At 34.2% G+C, this 18,348-nt stretch overlaps 1 pseudogene; it reads left to right on the plus strand.

The window, feature by feature from the left end:
• The window catches only part of LOC149184447 (iron-sulfur cluster assembly SufBD family protein ABCI8, chloroplastic-like), a 31,583-nt pseudogene extending 17,108 nt beyond the window's left edge, over nucleotides 1-14,475 (plus strand).
• The last annotated feature ends 3,873 nt before the right edge of the window (nucleotides 14,476-18,348 follow it).

Genomic DNA, 18,348 nt, shown 5'->3' on the forward strand with positions numbered 1-18,348 from the left:
CCTAATTAATGAACTATAACTCTCAATTTATTTCACATGGATACCTTTTTCTCAGGTTTTCATTGCATCGAGAAATCGTTGGATGATAAAAAATAATAAATAGTGAAATAAAAAGAAAACCAAAAATGGAAAACTCCTCTGATTCGACAATGGCTCTCTACCAAAGGAAAAAATATGTAATTTTCAAAAACTAGTGGTGTAATATCCCTACCCTTAAAAACACATTAATGAAAATATTATATACCTACCTGTAAACTCTCATTACTAAAAATATTATTTACCTGAGCCCATTAAGAATCGGTTAGGGTTCCTAACAGTTAAAACTATCATATGGGTAAGAAAAATCCTTAATATTGGGAAGTACTAAAAAGAAGCACAAACACTATGAAAGGAGAACGGGAAACCATTTTGGAGGGTACAGTTGGTCGTTTGTTTTAACAGTGAAAATATTTTGCATCACTAATAACCATTATTTTTACTTAACTTCACAAAGGTTTTGTTTTTGTGCATGTTAGCATTATTGCTTGACCAAATAGATATTTTACCCATTGCAGTTTCCATGGAAAAATCGAGGAGCACTAATTCAGTGATGTGATTATTATTAAATTCAGAGACCTTAAGGCTTTATTTAATTTTGGTATCATGTCTTTGAGATGGACATGGAAAATAATGGCAAAGATCACCTCAGATATGGTAGGATCTTACGTGTTAGAAACCATTCGAAGGAGTCTGAGGGTTAATGATTGTTATCGAAAAATTTAAGAAATTCAAGGAATAATATGTGTATGCCTGGTATTTGAGAAAGGTTTGATGCAGAAGGAGGACTTCACCCAATGCAGCAATGTACACAATGGCTATGGATGCTACACAAATGGAGAAGGAGATCATGGCAATATGTATGCAGAGAAAGATAATTATATTTGTTAATTTCGTTGGAGAAAAATTGAAAGTATTTTGGTGTGTAGATACTAGTAGTGTTTTATTGAAAATATCTCAAAACATTTTTGTGTGTAGAGACTAGTAATGTTTTTTTGGAAAGGTCTCAATAATTTTTGGTGCGTAGAGACCAATAATGTTTTATCGAAAATATTTCAAGAAGTTTTGGTGTGTTCTTGTGTGTAGAAAACATAGGTAAAAAATGTGTTTAAATTCACAAAAAGGATATCTATTTGGGATTGATTTCTTGAAAAAGAAATATATGTTTGCATGCATGAAAGAATAGTTATTATGCATTTGATTTCTTGAAAAATATGTTTGGATGTATGAAAGAATGACTACTATCACTAGTAGAAAATGAGAAATTAGCGACTAGGTGAGTAAAAAAGTTAGTCACCACAACTTTTCCAAGTGAAATACTACCAAAAATGAGCAATCTTAAGTAACTGAACTAAAAATGACTACCATAAATCACTAATTTAGCCGCGGGTTAAAATTTGTGACTAGATAATAAGTAATAAAACTAAAAACGACTACATGAATGACTAATTTTGTCTAAGAACAAAAATACAACTACCTATCAACTACTACAAAAATATGTCAAATCATTTTTTTATGTTAGTCATCTTAATTGTGTCAAGCAATATAAAATTACAAGTGATAGGACATTGAAAGGTTGTTAAAGATTGGTTGAAAAATTATCCTTCCTTAAAAAAAATTCATCCTCACATGGTGTATAACAGCCAACTTTGCATTATTTATCTCTAATAATTTGTAATTTTAGAAATATATTTTTTAATAAAAAAATTTGTTTTATGTAATTTTGAAAAATCTATTCATCAAATCTAATTGGACCTAGTTCCAATTTGAAATTAATTTGAAGAGAAATTTTAATTTTTAAGACTATAATATCAAATAAAGACTACTTTAATTTCATATTAACTAACTTAGACCCATCTTAACCCCAAATCTATCAAGCGCAGAGAGGGATCCAATTTCTCAAAGTGCAAACTTTTTTTCTATTGCAAAACTTGAGGAAATGTTTGCACCTCGAGAGCTTGGATCCTTCTCGGCACTTGATAGTTATAGGGATAACATGGATCTAGGTTGGTTATATAATATCTATATTTATATTTGTGTCTCTTTGTTATTCCCTCTCTCTATCTCACCCCCCAAACATACACACACTCTCTCTCCCTCTCCTCCCCTTATCAGTCTATCTCTCTCTTCTCCTTCTCTCCCTCTCTATCTATATCCTTCTCTCTACTCCCTCCAGCTCTCCTCTCTCCCTCACTCTCTCTCCATGACTTCCTTGTCACCCCCCTCTCTCTCCAATTTTCTCCCTCTATGCTTTTCTTGTTCCCTCTCTCTCCACCTTTCTCCCTCTATGTTTTTCGTGTTCCCTCTCTCTCCTGCCCCCTCCAATTTCATCTCTCTCTCTTCTTTCCAACTCTATTACTATATCCCCCCATACTTCTCCACCTATATGTCTCCATCTCTCTCCATATCTCTATCCTCTCCTTTTCTTTCTCTTCCCTCCTCTCCTCTCTCCCTCACTCTCTCTCCATCTCTCCCTTCTCACTCCTCTCTCTTGCCACCTCTATCTCTATATGTCTTTGTTCTTTCCTCCCTCTCTCTCCCACTCCACCTCTCTGTCTCTCTGTCTCTCTCTCTCTCTCTCTCTCTCTCTTCATTCCTTCCTCTTGCTCCCTCTCTCCCCCCCATCACTCTCTCTTTCTCTCTCTCTGCCCTCCAACTTTTTCACTTTCTCCCTCCCTCTCTCCACCCTCTCCCCAACACTCTCTTAAGTTTGATCACATTGTATTATGTTTAAGAAATTATCTAAATTTTTAAAAAACTTAATTGGTTGTAAAATATTAAACCTATATTTTGAATCAATCATGTCAAAGAAAATAAAATAATGAAAAACTTTAAAAAATCATGCATTATATTTAATATATTATAATTAGTCAATTTGCTTGCTCTCATCCCCTGGATCCTTAGCTAAGATGGATCTATGCTAGTTATATATATATATATATATCTATATATATATATATATATATATATATATATATATATATATATATATATATATATATATATATATATATATATATATAGCCAGCATAGATCCATCTTAGCTTAATTTTATTAAAACCTTAATTTAATTTCTATGGGAATATTTTTAGTAGTCGTGAGGATAGAAGGTTTAGATCTATCTCAAATTGTAACATTTTCCCTTTTAGATTCAATTAAAAAAATGTTGTAAAATTAAAATAAAATAAAATATTTTTACTATGAAATAAGTTACGGTATTTTGGCATGTGGTATTGACAAGCCATGATATTGGCCCATGGTATTGTAGCAAATCCGATTTACAAGTTAATATTCATGGTAAAGTGAGGGGTGAATATCCATGGTTAACAGTCTTGTCATATTGTTATAAAATATTTTGATTGTGAAATAATTTATGTTTTTGGGCATGTGGTATTGATAATCCATGGTATTGACACATGGTATTATAACAAAGGCTATTTTTTACAAGTTAATAATATCTACCATAATGTGGGGATGAATATCCATGGTTAAGAATCTTGTCGTATTGTTATAAAAGATTTTGGTTGTGAAATAAGTTATGGCTTTTGGACTTGTAGTATTGATAAGCCATGGTATTGGCCCATGGTATTGTAACAAAGCCTATTCACAAGTTAATAACAAAATCACAATATAACAAATTGGATTTAATTATTTTTATTAACTTAACTTTTTATTATTAATTGAGGCCCTATTTAAATATTTACACTCATCGCAATATCATTTTTGACTTCTTCTTCTTCTTTTTAATTTAGCGTGTACAAAAATAACAAATTATTATTAAAAATAAAGCATTTAACCCAATTGCAGTTTATATATTTTATTTTATATTATAAATATTTCTTTTATTTTTTCCATTATAAATATTTCTTTTCTTTTTCATTTCCAGTTTAGCATTGGGTTCAAATAAAATATTCACAGATTACAACATCACATTGTAGCACTGCATTTTTATTTTTCATGTTGATATCTGCATGGAAATGCCAAAAGAAGGGAAACCATCAACTTGATCTATGGATTTCATGTGATTCAAACCTCAGATAGAGTTTTCATGTGAAACACCTTAGGAGAGCATCAACGATTAGATGGTGGAAGGGAAAGGTCATTGGGCGTGGATATTTTGGCCATTTGTACATGGGTATGACTTTGGAGTCTAGAGAGTTCTTCCTTTTTACTGAAGATGATTTTTTTTCTTAAGGGTAAACAATTTCAAGGGTTTATATGTTCAAATCATAAATTTCATCTAGAGTTGAGGGTTTAATGATTATGATAATGAAGATCTTGATTACGGCCAATAATTCATCAAAAGACAATGAACAAGTAAGCATTTTGCATGTCCTCATTGTACAAAGGGTTTAATGATTATGATAATGCAGATATTGATTGCAGCCAACAATTCATCAAAAGACAATGGACAAGTAAGCATTTTGCATGTCCTTATTGTACAGATCAGTTCGCTCCTCCCTAACTTTTCTAGGGTCAGAATGCATGAAAGTTTATTTTTTCTTTTCACATTTTTTTAGTGGTTGATTGTTTGTGTAACGAACTCCACCATGCCCAAATTCAAAGGGCTCAAGTGATGCAAGAAAATTTTCTAGTAGGATGCAAATACTACAACTTCCTCAAACTTTGTTACATGAAATTAAAGTTTCTTGTAATCATGAAGATAAAATTGTTATGTTTCAACCTTAGATTCTGATCCCAATGCCTATAGTTTTAAACCATGTTACTATATTTTAAGTAGAATATACTTAGATCCATTAAGCCTTACAACTCTCCAAATCTTAGGTCAATTTCGCCTAAAAAGAAGGAACTTGAATGGCTTTTACAATGTAGACTCAATGATTACAGACAGTGATTAAAAATGGAAGAACATAAATGGTTTGATAACTTTTACCCACCCATCAATTTTCAAGACCTTTGCTATTATTCTAAACCTAAACAGAGAGAGTATAAGAAGAAGAGGAGCTTGGATGAGGTGGACCCTGACCTCCTTGATACTTTTCGAAAGTTTGGTATGCCCTTGACTAGAAGAAGAGATTGACCAACAATGTTATAAATATTTCTGACAGTTTTTTCATTTCTACCATGCATAGGTAGACTTTATAGGTAGTTGACATTATATTTTGTTCATTATAAGAGGTAATTCAAGAGTATCTTGATCTAGTTAGGAAGTAGCTTGGTAGGTTTGTTTCTCATGTTGATAACTATTATGTTGCATTATATTTTGTTTTTTTTAGTGATAGATCCTTCTATTAATTCCCCAAGCACACTTTAACACCGATGGAAATATCCACTTATTTCAGGATGAATGAGATGGAGACCAAGCAGTTTGAGAGGGCTCTCACTGTTGTAGATGCGAGGCTTTCTATGAGGTGAGAGGAATTTTTTGACATATATTGAAGGATGCATTGCACCATTTTATGACACCAATCATCTCCATGCCACAGAAGTGGATCTCTACTGCACCGAGGGAGCAATGATAAATTAATCGACTGTAAAGAATTGGTATGCTGGGGAGGAGGAATGCAAATGTGGGATTTATAATTTTATTACAAAAAGAGGTTTGTATGATGGAGACAAATCAATGATTTCATGGACCTTAGTAGAGACTGGTTCAACAATCACCTAGAGATACTCATGTGTTGTTTCGAAAGGTGATAATTCAATTGAAGTGTTCTATTATGTTGCCTTGAAAAATAACTATCAATAGGGGGGACAAAGATGATCCATATAGGGAAGAATTGCAGGAGTTGGATTGTTTCCAAAATTATAGCTATAGGCAAGCTAAGGAACTACTACAGAGGATTAGTTCAGGTGCAACCAGATTCGTATAATGCAAGGAAATTTTCACAGTGTCATTCGATGTTCATCTATGACTAGGCAGCTGCAAATACTTATCATTACATTCAGGTACAATTTGAGTTGCATTCTAAAGTCTCTAATTGCATTTATTGATAGTCCTTCTTGTGTCCTCGTGTCTCTTAATTTCATTGTGGTAGGATTGGAATGGGTTAAAAAATCAAGCATATCATTGAGTAAAATAGGCACCAACATGTCACTGCATGTCTTTGTGCATACTCTCTGTTTTTTATACAATTAGAAGAGAGCAATATGATGGGTGCACAACTAAAAATCCTAACAGGCATGATGAATCTGGTCTTAGCATGGAAATTGAAACCAAGAATCATAAAATATCAATAAATTTGTGACACAGAATAAAAAACACAATAAAATATTTTATGCCAAGATTTTCTATTTAGTGCAAGATACTACTAAAATTTCATAATTTTAAGAGATGGTGGATGTCATGAAGATGCCCTCAAGAAAAGTTACTGACTTGAAGATAAGATGGTCAATACAACTATTTACTCTAAATAGGCTAAATTTAGGTAATTAAAACAAATTTGAAAATCACTAGAAATACTACCCCTGTTTGTTTTAAATAGGCTAAATTTAGGTAGCTAAAACAAGTTTGAAAATCACTAGAAACACCACCCCCACATCATTTTATTTCCAGTTGTACAATATAATATTGAATAAAGTCCTGAGCACTTCCATTTAAATTGACTGTACATAAAATAACAAACAAGATTGATGCTTTTAAAAGCTATATCCATCATTAAATATAAGATATGAGAAGGATGGCTCATAATTTTAAAGGCTATATCCATCACCAACTATAAGATAAGAGCTAATGAGATGAGAAAAAAATTGTCTTGATATAACATATAAACATCATATCAATTATAACTCATGCATATTGTATCTTATTGTGCATATGTTAATTGTATAACTTCAATCTGGGTAATTTTTTACATTTAAATTGTCAAATATGTAGAAGTTACATTACACTAGCTTAAATCCACACACAAATAAAATATTAGAAATATGGCAGGGGAATGAGTAAGCATTTTCACAATGGTTTAAAATCCCCCTTGGTTGGTGAAGAACCAATTCAATGCTAATTTTGGTGGAGTATTAACTTAATAACTGAAGATAAAAAAAATGTTAGTCTCTTAAATGACTGAAAAAGGATATTTAGAATGTTATATAGAAATTACATTTCACGTAACTATATCTACCCTGACGTAACTATAATATTATAACTCCATTTTTTTATATAGAAGTTACATTTCATGTAGCTATAAAAGTTACAGTTACATGTTTCTACCCTCACGTAACTATAATATTCAAACTCCATTTTATTATATAGAAGTTACATTTCATGTAGCTATAAAAGATCCATTTATGTGTTTTAGATAGAAGTTACAGTTTACATAGCTATATCTACAGTGACATAACTATAATATTCCAACTCCATTTTTTTCACACTTTTCAAGATTTTAAATATTTTTCTATTTTAGTGTGATTATGCAATTAAATAGTTGATATTGTTTAAGACATCTCCTATTTTCAACATTTTGAATTCTTAAGTGGGATCTTGGGTAGGTTTTTTTAACTACCATATATCATGTTTTAAGTAGATGGTGTTTTATAATTCACCCAAGAGACTTTAGGAGCAACCTTGAATTGCATGCTTGTTTCCATTATATATCTAATATTTGCAACCTTTTCCACATGAAGAACCCACTAGCCCATTTTGAACATGAAGCAAGTACCTCAAAAATTGGAGAATATCAGTTATTCTATTTCCATAGGGGGATAGATCCAGAGAAGGTAACGATAACTATCATAAATCGATTTTGTCAGGTTGTATTTAATGAAATCCCACTAGAATTTTCTACTAGAGGTCGTAGTGCTCGCATGTTCGGTTGAGGAGAAGAAAACTCGTGTTTCAGACCTGTTGTTCCATAATCTTCATATTGATTTTGAAGTAAGTCCTACTCTGCTTACTTCAAAATCAATATGAAGATTATGGAACAGCAGGTCTGAAACACGAGTTTTCTTCTCCTCAACCAAACATGCGAGCACTACAACCTCTCTCCTCGGGTCTTTGAAATGCCTTCGCCTTACAGTTCAATGTTCTTTCGAATAACAGAAATTGTCCTCAGATAGGCAGCCCAATAGGCTCCGATATTAATTCAAAAGAAAAACTTATAGAGCTTACAATATTACAATAATAGATTGAGGAACACTCCATCCGATGCCTCTCTGTTTTCATTCATCCTTCTTTTATAACTCTCTAAGGAATCTAAATCTACCTAATACATGACGCAAAAGTGGAAATGATTGAGGGTCCTGTCGGTATTTCTTTCATCGACGGTGTCTACTCAACCTTTCCAGTACAATAATTTAGCTACAACATGTGACCACATTATCACATTGCTAGCTAATTGTACAAATATCTACCAGTCTACTTTCAAACTCTGGTCATAATCGTAGTCATCAAACTCATCATCACTAGAGGACAATTGTCTTTCAAATTCTTTCTTTTCAAGATTTGCGAGATAGTTGTATTCCACCATCTTTTCATATTCTTTGTCCCAGCTGAAATCATTCGGATCCTGTGCATCTGGATAGCTGTCTTGGAAAGCCTGAAAAGTAGATTCTTCAATTTTTCCTTTACCTTTCGTATCTACTTTAGCTTTAGATGTTTGTCCTTGGTCTCAATTTACTTTAATTTTGTGGAGGTTTTTCTGTTGTGGAGTAAACACTACGTCTTGCTTCTCCCACTTGTTAAGAAAGGGTAATAGATTGATATCAATATCCAAAAAGGAATCTTTAAAAACTTTTCGGAATGTCGGAGAAGGCTAAACTGCCAACTCAACACCATCTAGAAGCTCCTATTTGAATATTTGACACCTATTAGTAACCGATTCCACTGAATGTTGCACCCAAGATTTACGGTTTTCATTCATGAATGCTTTAGATTGCCATCCGAGTTCAAAAATTACTGAAGTACAAATTTTATTTGAAATCAACAAACTGATTAGATGAACGACATTAGTATTCCAGTTTCCAGAAATAATGCTGACCGTGATTAACGCAGTGCGGTTAATCATAAAGCGTAAAACCTTGGGTTCCCCTTGAAGTTCATCTAATCGTTGCAACACCTATATTTTCTCTGTCAGTTTTAACATCCCAAAATATTTAAACCAAAGAGCCAGTTGTTTAATTCTCTCAATATTATTATTGGTCTTTATTTCTCCTATAGTTTCTTGACAGAAAACCTGGGAAAATGGATTTGGGTAAAGTTGTTCTCGAAACCATAAACTCTGATAGTCCCAAGGAGATGAGAAAGTCCTTAGGTATTGTAGAGTTCGTTGAACACATTGGGATGTTCTTATCGATGGCTTTTTTCGACAAAATCCTCCTTTGATTTCCCAATTAGGAAAATTTTCAAAAATTTCATATTGAGGGAAAGTATCATTGGGGGCATAATTTTCATCATTTCACCGTAAAAAGGATGCTTTTAGTTCTTCAAAGATATCAGGAATCCTTAGCAACAGAAGATATCTTTCTAAGTCTGGTTTGATTGGGATGGATTCTAAATCTAGCATTTGAGATCATGTATATATGCTTAAAGCAAAGTCCACCCCTCCAATCAACTGATAACATTTTAATGCCTTTAAAATCCAGATCATATTTTCAGTGAATTGGGATGACCACATATCAGTCAAATGTTTAAAATAAATCCTCACCTGCATATTGGGCAAAGGATATATATTAACCAAATCAATATCTAATCCCAAAGATATGCCAAAAATTTTTGAAGTCCATGCTTGACATCTTCTAATCCACCGATTTCTTCTCAGTCGCAGACCTACCACTTTCTTAATTTCTTGTATCAAATGGCTTGCATGATTTTCCAGAATTCTGAACCTCTCAACAAATGTGCTAAAATTGTCATCCTGAGGCACCTTTCCAGGTAAAATAAAATGACTTTGCAGAGCTGAAACAAAGGCTTTATTCATGTCTCTAGTTAGAGAGTCTGCTAAAAAATTGGAATTGCCAGGTATCCACTCGACATCAAAATCAAATTGCTGGAACCAAATCTGCCAAGAGAGTAACCTTCCTCTAGCAAGTTGTCTTGAAATTTTGGTAGATAAAAAGTATTTAAAATTCATAGAATCAGTCCTTATGAGAAACTTCACCGGTGCCAGATGTAATTCAAATTTTTGTATTCCATTAAATATTGCTAAAGTTTCCTTTTTAGCAATATAATAATTCTTTTGGCTAGGAGAGAATTCACCTGATGCATATGCATAGAGTATTTATCCTTCCTTTCTATCTTCATTCTTCCTTCGCTAAAAAAGAATAGCTACCTAGAATTCATCAGAAGCATTTGTTTTTAGAATCAGAAGGCCATTACCTGGTGGTTGAAGCTTGGGAAGATTTTGACATTCTGATTTGAGTTCCTTAACTACTACAATGGCTTCTGCTGACAATCCTTCTCGAAAATGCTTTCGGATTGGGTTTGTTTTTTCTGAAAATCTGGGAATGTATCTATGCACATAATTAAAGACACCTAAGAATCTTTGAATAGTTTTAGTGTCTTTTAATTCATCTAGAAACTGAGACAGTTTTGTAAGAATATGGGGCTGCATCTAAATTTGTCCATTAACCACATTAATCCCCAAGAAATCTATACTGTCTTGGAATAAAACCATCTTTTTCTCAAACAGGACTATACCATGCCTTTGAGCTTCAGCGATAAAAATTTCTAAATGCTTTACATGGGTCTCTAAATCTAGACTATGTACAAGAATATCATCAATATATGTTACAATAAAATCATACTTCCAAAAAATCAAATCCATACGTCTCTGAAAGAATGCAGGAGCATTTTAGACCAAATGGAACCACCTTCCACTCATAAAAACCTGCAGGACATGTAAAGGAAGTTTTGAGTCTATCCTCTTCTGGATCTATATTTGGTAGTATCCAGATTTCATATCGAACTTACTGAATACTCTTCTATGTTGAATCTTCTACATAATTGTTTCTGGTCTTGCTACAGGATAATGAAAGCCTTGAGTTATGGCATTTAGAGGTTTATAATTAATTACTATTCTTGTCTTACCTCTAACTATCTCTGAGTGATTCCTAACGAGAAACGCTGAACAAGAATAATGAGACATACTTGGCTCAATAAGATTCATACTGAGCAGCTCACTTATTTGTTTTCTAATTTCTTGTTCATCTGCAGGGGTGCATGGGATCAATTTTCCTTTGACTCCATTGTCGTGTAGAGTCACTATTTCTTGTTTTGTACTTTCAATGGTCCAAAACTACTAAGGATTATTTGAACATATTTCCATCAGTCTTTTATGTATATCAATCTGCTCTTCGGACCATTTTGGGTCAATGCAAGCCTTTTGTTTTGACTCCACCCGTTTCTCATATAATTGTAGAACCTCTTGCCAATTGTTGGAGTCTTTGATGGGTTTTCATGCGCCTAATTTCTTTTGACTATTCTCATTTCTTGCCTCAAAATTCGCTATAGAAAGTCTAAGCACAACAACAGCCTTCTTTTTTAAATTAATTATCAGTTTATCTTTACTGATAGTAACTGGTAATACAGAATTGATAAAAGGCATGCCAAGCATTAAACTTTGAGATGGATCAAAATGCTAAATAGCAGAAATTTTTACAATACTCCCCCAAACTTTTAAAGGAATATTATCCACATAGTGTGTTAACTGAATAGATCCTCCAATGGTTTCAGATACTAGAATGTTTTGTAGTGGCTTCCAAGGAGATTTAAATAGAGAGGGTCGAGCCAAATTATTAGATGCACTAGTATCAATAAAATCATCTACATTTATCCATTCATTACGAACTTGGACTTGGACTGGAATGTAGATCAGACTATTGGTTTTGATGATCTTTTTTAAGAGAGTTTTTTCTTCGACTCTGTTAAACGTTGGGACCGGGAAACTAGTAGAAGTAGCAGTATTCTTTTTATATGGACAAAAAGAATTAAGTTCAGGCAGTTTCTGTGTTGGCTGCTTACCTATTTTCTTTATGCTTTCAGTAATAGTTGCTTCATGAGAGTCGTCTGCAGAAACATCTGTAGTCTCTTCTATTTCTTTAGTTTCACTGCTGTTAGTCTGATCACTATAATGCAGTTCATCAGAAAAATCACTATCTATACAAGAAGGGCAAATATTCATTTTCTGTACAAAAGGCAAACTATTGTCTTCTTCATCTGAAGCTTTTGTTCAGATATATACATCAAAAACTTCATCATCTGACGCAACTAAAGACCAGTCATCTTGAAATTCCTCTATATCAACACAAGCTTTTAGCTTGGAGGAGGAATTGTTAGGACATTTTCTAGCAAAGTGGCCTTCTTGCTTGCAAATGAAACAACAATTTTTGTTTCTTGGGTTTTTTCTCTTTTTCAAAAACTTAAATTTTGGAAAGGCTTCCAGGGATTGGAGACTCTTTTGGGTCTAAATTTTCCATATCTCTTTGATTTCTTCTTCTTTCTAAATGGTGTCCAGGGCAGCATTATTTTGCAGACCTCGGAACTAGGTGTGATATCATGTGCTTTCTTCTGCTAGCACAGATATTTAACCTTTTCGGTACATCTAAAGAGAAGATCAACCCAATAGATTTGATCTATCCTTTTATTCTGAACATCAAGATCTTTCATAATTAGATCTCCTAAATTTCCGGGAAGCTTCGACAAAAATGCAACTTTTTGAGCTATGTCATTGGAAAGATTTGCTTTAAAGACTTTTGCCATAAAAATTTTACCAAATTGATCAAGATATTTCAAATCTTTTAATTCCATACAGCTTAAGTCTGTAAGCAATTTTTTTTTCTCATCTACTGGCTCAGGGACAAATTGTGTCTTTAGTAAGAGCTCTAGAGCGGCAAGTTCTGCTTCCATGACAACTCTTCGTTCTTCATCAGATGATCCTATCCACCAATCATATACAATGCCGACCATTCTTTTCTCTGCTAGGACCATGATAGAAACATTATCTAATTTGGTGGTGACCTGCATCTGATACAGAGCACTAATCCATATCCTAATTGATTCTTCAAGATTTGAAGAGTTATCTAAATCAAGAATATACCCACTAGTGTTTGTAGCATATAAATATTCTTCAATACATGGGTATTTTGGAACTTCTTTCAGGACATGAGCTTTATTTTGATTGTTTATCGAAGGGAGAATAAAAGAAGGAAACTTAGAGGCTACCTGATCTAGAGTCATGATTTCTTTCTTTGAGGAAAATTGCATATCAACTTTATAGGCTTCCCCTTTTACACTAGCCAACTTACTTGAAGGTTTTGAAGTTGACCCCTCTGCACTAGTGGCTATAAAGACTCCTTCGGTATCTTCATCCTCTTCTTCTCTATCCCAATAATTTGGAGTTATCATATCAAAAGTAAACTTTGGAATTTCTTGTGCCTTTTTATTTTGTCTTCTTCTTCTTCTTTCCTTTTTTGTAGATTTCTCAGAATGTTGTTCTTCATAGAGTAGTTTAATATTTGCATTAATCAGTTCTAATTGCCTACCCAAATCATCAAGGACATCTTCTGCGTGTGCACAATAGGTTGTAAGATAGTTTCCTATTTGGTGGACTTCATCAAGATCAGTGGGGATTTGAGAGTTACGTTCAAGTAATGGTGCACATTTAGCTCAAGTTGGTGGTTGTCTAGACTGAGAGGAAGAAGTACAAAATTTTTCCTTTGGTGGCCACTTTCCACCTTTGACATATCTATGATTTTCATATTGAACTTCTTCAACAGGAGAGAAATTAGATACATATGTTCTAAACATCTTATTAATGGCAAGGAATGGCTTTTCTTCTAGAATGTACAACTAGTCTGATGAAGTAGGTAGAATGGACTCTATAAATGGATGGCTATATACATTTTTTGAAATAGATTTACAACCGTTGGTTATTGGTTGCTCAGTTTTAGAGATGGCTGGTAAAACATGTTTTTTAGGCATAAAAATAGGTCTAGGTACTAATGATCTATCACGCAAGATTTAGACATGACCATCACTTATAGACATTCTTCTCATTTTGTTTCTTGGAGTGTTTTTTGATGCCAGAGATTTGTATTGAATATACCAGTCATTAGGAAGAGATTCGGTATCATATGGAACTCCTTCTACCTAAGCATTACTAATTCCAACTGTGACACAATCTTTGAGAATGGGTTGCTTTAGCTTAGGATGGACAATATTTGTAAGCTGGAAAGATGCTTGGACTAGCATAGAAAGATATTCACTATCTTCTACCATTTCAAGGCCTTGGACCCTGACTAATAATTTCCAACAGTCTTTTAAATGAATATCTAAGAGACTAATAGAATAGTCTGGATAAATAGTACCATATTGGCATCCTGAAGACATATTTCCTAATATGGTGCCTATACGATCATGATCATAATTCAGATGTCGGGTGTCAAAAACATCAGATATACATGGAGTATTAAGGCCATGGCGAAATAGTGGGGCTTAAAGTAAATAAATTGATGAATTTGAATTTTGAAGGTAGTGTTGAATAGGCGTTGAAAGGTATCTCTATACACTACCTATCGACATGATTCTAACGCCATGAGATGGTGTCTCAATAACGCTATTGTCTAGTGACGGGTGCTAGATGTAGATAGCTTTATCATGTGCTACAAGTAAATCGTATCATTATATTTCTGTGAAATCTCTAAATGTCTTCAAATTTTGTCTCAGATAAGGAAATATGCATGGAAAATTTTAGGGGTGAATTTTCTCCCTTGGGCTAAATTAAGGGGTTTTATATTTTTGTTGGGTTAATATTTTGTATCATAGTACATTGTTACAAATTGCCTCAAATTTATTTTATAAAAGAATTAGGTATGGAGGTTAGCCCACCTTATTTTAAGGGAGAGGGTAGAAAAAGTAAATTTAGCCCTTGAAATTAGGAGTTACAATCTTCCATTTTCCCTCATTTTCAAGAAAAATGTATTTATGATAGGTATAAATATAAATATAAATACAGTGGAGGTATGGTAAATAGATAAAAGCTCTTTTTATACTTACTCCAAAGGTATGGTAAATAAATAAAAATACAAATAAACTAGAGGTATGGTAAATAAATAAAACCTCTTTTTATATTTAGTCCATAACCCTCTTTCTATTTAAGAAGGCTCAAAAACGATGTTTCATTTAAGTGAATCCTATGGGCCAAATACCATATTTGTAAAAGAGGTATGGTAAATTAATAAAAATATAAATAAATGAGAGGTATGTAAATAGATAAAACATTTTTTATTGCGCCGAAGATGAACCCTACCTGCAGAGTCGCCGCCTCCTCGCCTTCGGCCGTCGTCTGGCCTCTGGACGGCTCTGTTGATGCAGGAGAAGTGCGATTTATTCAAGGACCTCTGCTCCATTGCATTACTGATACGCTGGGTCTCCATTACATTCCGAAAGAATCCCTTCCCCTCCTCTGCTTCGCCTTCGGCCCTGAAGATGCTAGATCTGGGACATCTACTGCCACATCTCGTGCTAGCCGCCTCCTTCAAAATGCAGATGCGGCGGCTGAGGAAGAAGACGCAGATTTTTCTCTTGTTTCTCCTCAAGCGGCGGCTCCCAGGAGGTATTACTATGTTCTAGAAGGCTGCTCTCTCATTTCAGTGCCTTCTCTGTCACCCCAGAACAGCCCATACTCTGTTCCAGATCTTCAGAATTTTTCAAATTTCTTGGTTCGGCTTGAACGGATCTTCTGGAAACCCTTCTGGGCAGAACGCATTAACATATTCAATATTCTTTGGGCCCTTTCCACTTCTCCTCATATCCCCCTACGGCAAGTTCAGGAGGAGAAGACCCTTCAAAGCTTCAGCCTTCTCTCGCCTGGGATATGCAAAGGAAAGCAGAACCCTGATCTTTCTGTTGAGTTCCAGATACGAATCAGGCTTATCTCTAGAAAAACTCTGATACTTTGGGTGAGCTCGTCGAACCTGGTGCAGGACCTCAAGCATGCTCTGGATCTCAAGCTGGGGATACCCTCTACAGCTCAACGACTTCTCCATGAAGGTAAACAACTTGAGCATCCTCTCCCGTGTCTTTTTACAGCATTAAAAGAAATGCAACCAATACTCTTTCCCTTCGCTTGAGAGGGGGAGATGTTGGACAATCATCCTCAGCGAAGAAGTTTTCATACAAAGACGTTGTCCATGCTCAGATGCCTAAGAACATTGCTCCACCAGTTCAGGCACCCAAGCCTTTTCTGGTGGACAAATTGGAGGAAACCCCCTCCATTGAAATCATGCATCCATCGCTGGATGAGAAAACCCAAACGTTTGAAGAACAAGCCATCATTTGCAGGTTCAATGGGCTATGGCCGCGCACAGCAGACCTCTACCAATGGATTCATTCTACCTGGACCAACAATTGCAAGGTGCTGTTATGCTCAAAGGGCTTCTTCATTGTAGTGTTTGTTCTAGATGAGGACTACCAGAAAGCTTTAACAGTAGGCTCGTGGTTCTCAGGCTCAGCAGGTTTATTCCTCACCCCTTGGTTCCCAGATTTCGATCCCTCCACAGCAGTCATCACCAAGCTCCCCATCTGGGTAAGACTTCCAAATCTCCCAGCGCACCTATGGCATTTTGCAGTATTCCAAGGGATCGGAAATTCTCTAGGCCTCTTTCTAGACACAGACGTATCAAGAGGGGAAAAAGGAATATATACCTTTGCCAGAATCTGTGCAGAGATAGACATGAGCAAAGGTCTTCCTGACCAGATCAATCTAAAAATTGGAGACTTTCATTGGACTCAAACCGTGGACTATGAGAACACAGCGTTTCGTTGCCGTAACTGCCATCACACAGGGCACCTTAAGGGCTCTTGTCCCACGATGCCTGCCCAAAAGAAGAAAGTCAGTGCCAAGCATAAATCCAAAAGCTAGAAGCCTCATGATCCTCCCCCCATGGATGACTTCAATTTCAGCTCAGATGAAGAGGAAGAGGTTGAGGAAGGAATGGAAGCTACACCGGCATAGGATCCGCCCTTGACCGGTCCTGAGGTTTCGTCTATCCCTCCATTCTCACAGAAAAGAAATCATGAGTCCTCCACCTTAGACTCAGACAAGGAACCCTCCCAGTCAGCTCAGCTCAGTGTGCAAATCATACCGGTTCAGCAAAGTCCTCTTGAGTGGGTCAAAGTTGGTAAAAAAAAGGGAAAACATGTCGTATAAATGATTCTACACATGTTGAGTAGAACCCTCTGTTCGGCTCTGGCCCATCTGTTCTCCTTGTTTCTTAGTGCTCAGCATAGCTCTCTTCTGTTTTCCTTTTTAGGGGCCGAGGTGGATAGCCTATCCTTTCCGGCAGCCTGTGTTCTTGCCTCTCTTGGCTATATCTTCTTATTGTACCATACTTCCTCTTAATAGAATTAGTTTTTACTGAGAAAAAAAAAATAGATAAAACATTTTTTTATATTTACTCCATATGTCACCTTATATTTATGAACACGCAAGCCTATAAATAAATAAAAATATAAATAAAGTGGAGGTATGGTAAATAAATAAAACCTCTTTTTATACTTCAAAGGTATGGTAAATAAATAAAACCTCTTTCTATATTTAGTCCATAACCCTCTTTCTATTTAAGAAGGCTCAAAAAAGAGGTTTTATTTAATTGAATCCTATGGGCCAAATACCATATTTATAAAAGAGGTATGGTAAATTAATAAAAATATAAATAAACGAAAGGAATGGTAAATAAATAAAACATTTTTTATATTTACTCCATAAACCACCTTATATTTACGAACACTCAAAAAATCTGTTATATTTAAGTGAAGTGTGTGGGCCAAATACCATGGGCCAAATTACTATTAATACCATGCAAAAAAACATTATTAAACCTAATATTGGTATTAATAAAAATAAAGATGGCACATGGTATTAACCCATGGTATTCACATGGAATGCAGCCTATTTAAGGGGGGGAATTAAACTAGCGTAGATCAATATTTACTCTGGATCAAATATCGTGATATGCAAACTAACATAGAGTGAAAAAATATTTGATCCCTCTTAGGGCTTGGTAGATCAAGAGTAAAAATGGATCTTGTAATTCAATGTCACTTAAACATTTTAACTTGGTTAAAATAAAAAATAAATAAATATATATATATATATATATATATATATATATATATATATATATATATATATATATATATATATATATATATATATATCTATATATAGATATAGATATATATATATATATATATATATATATATATATATATATATATATATATATATATATATATATATATATATATATATATATATATATATCAATTATTAATTTTATTAATTTTTATAAATTACTAATAGTGGTTTTTAAGCTCCAGGTTTATGATAACCCATGGTAATACCATGGTATTCA

Source organism: Pinus tabuliformis, chromosome 3_2 (genome assembly GCF_031772625.1).
Source record: "Pinus tabuliformis cultivar Carrire ecotype Pingquan chromosome 3_2, CPIR1, whole genome shotgun sequence".
Lineage (NCBI taxonomy): Eukaryota > Viridiplantae > Streptophyta > Pinopsida > Pinales > Pinaceae > Pinus > Pinus tabuliformis.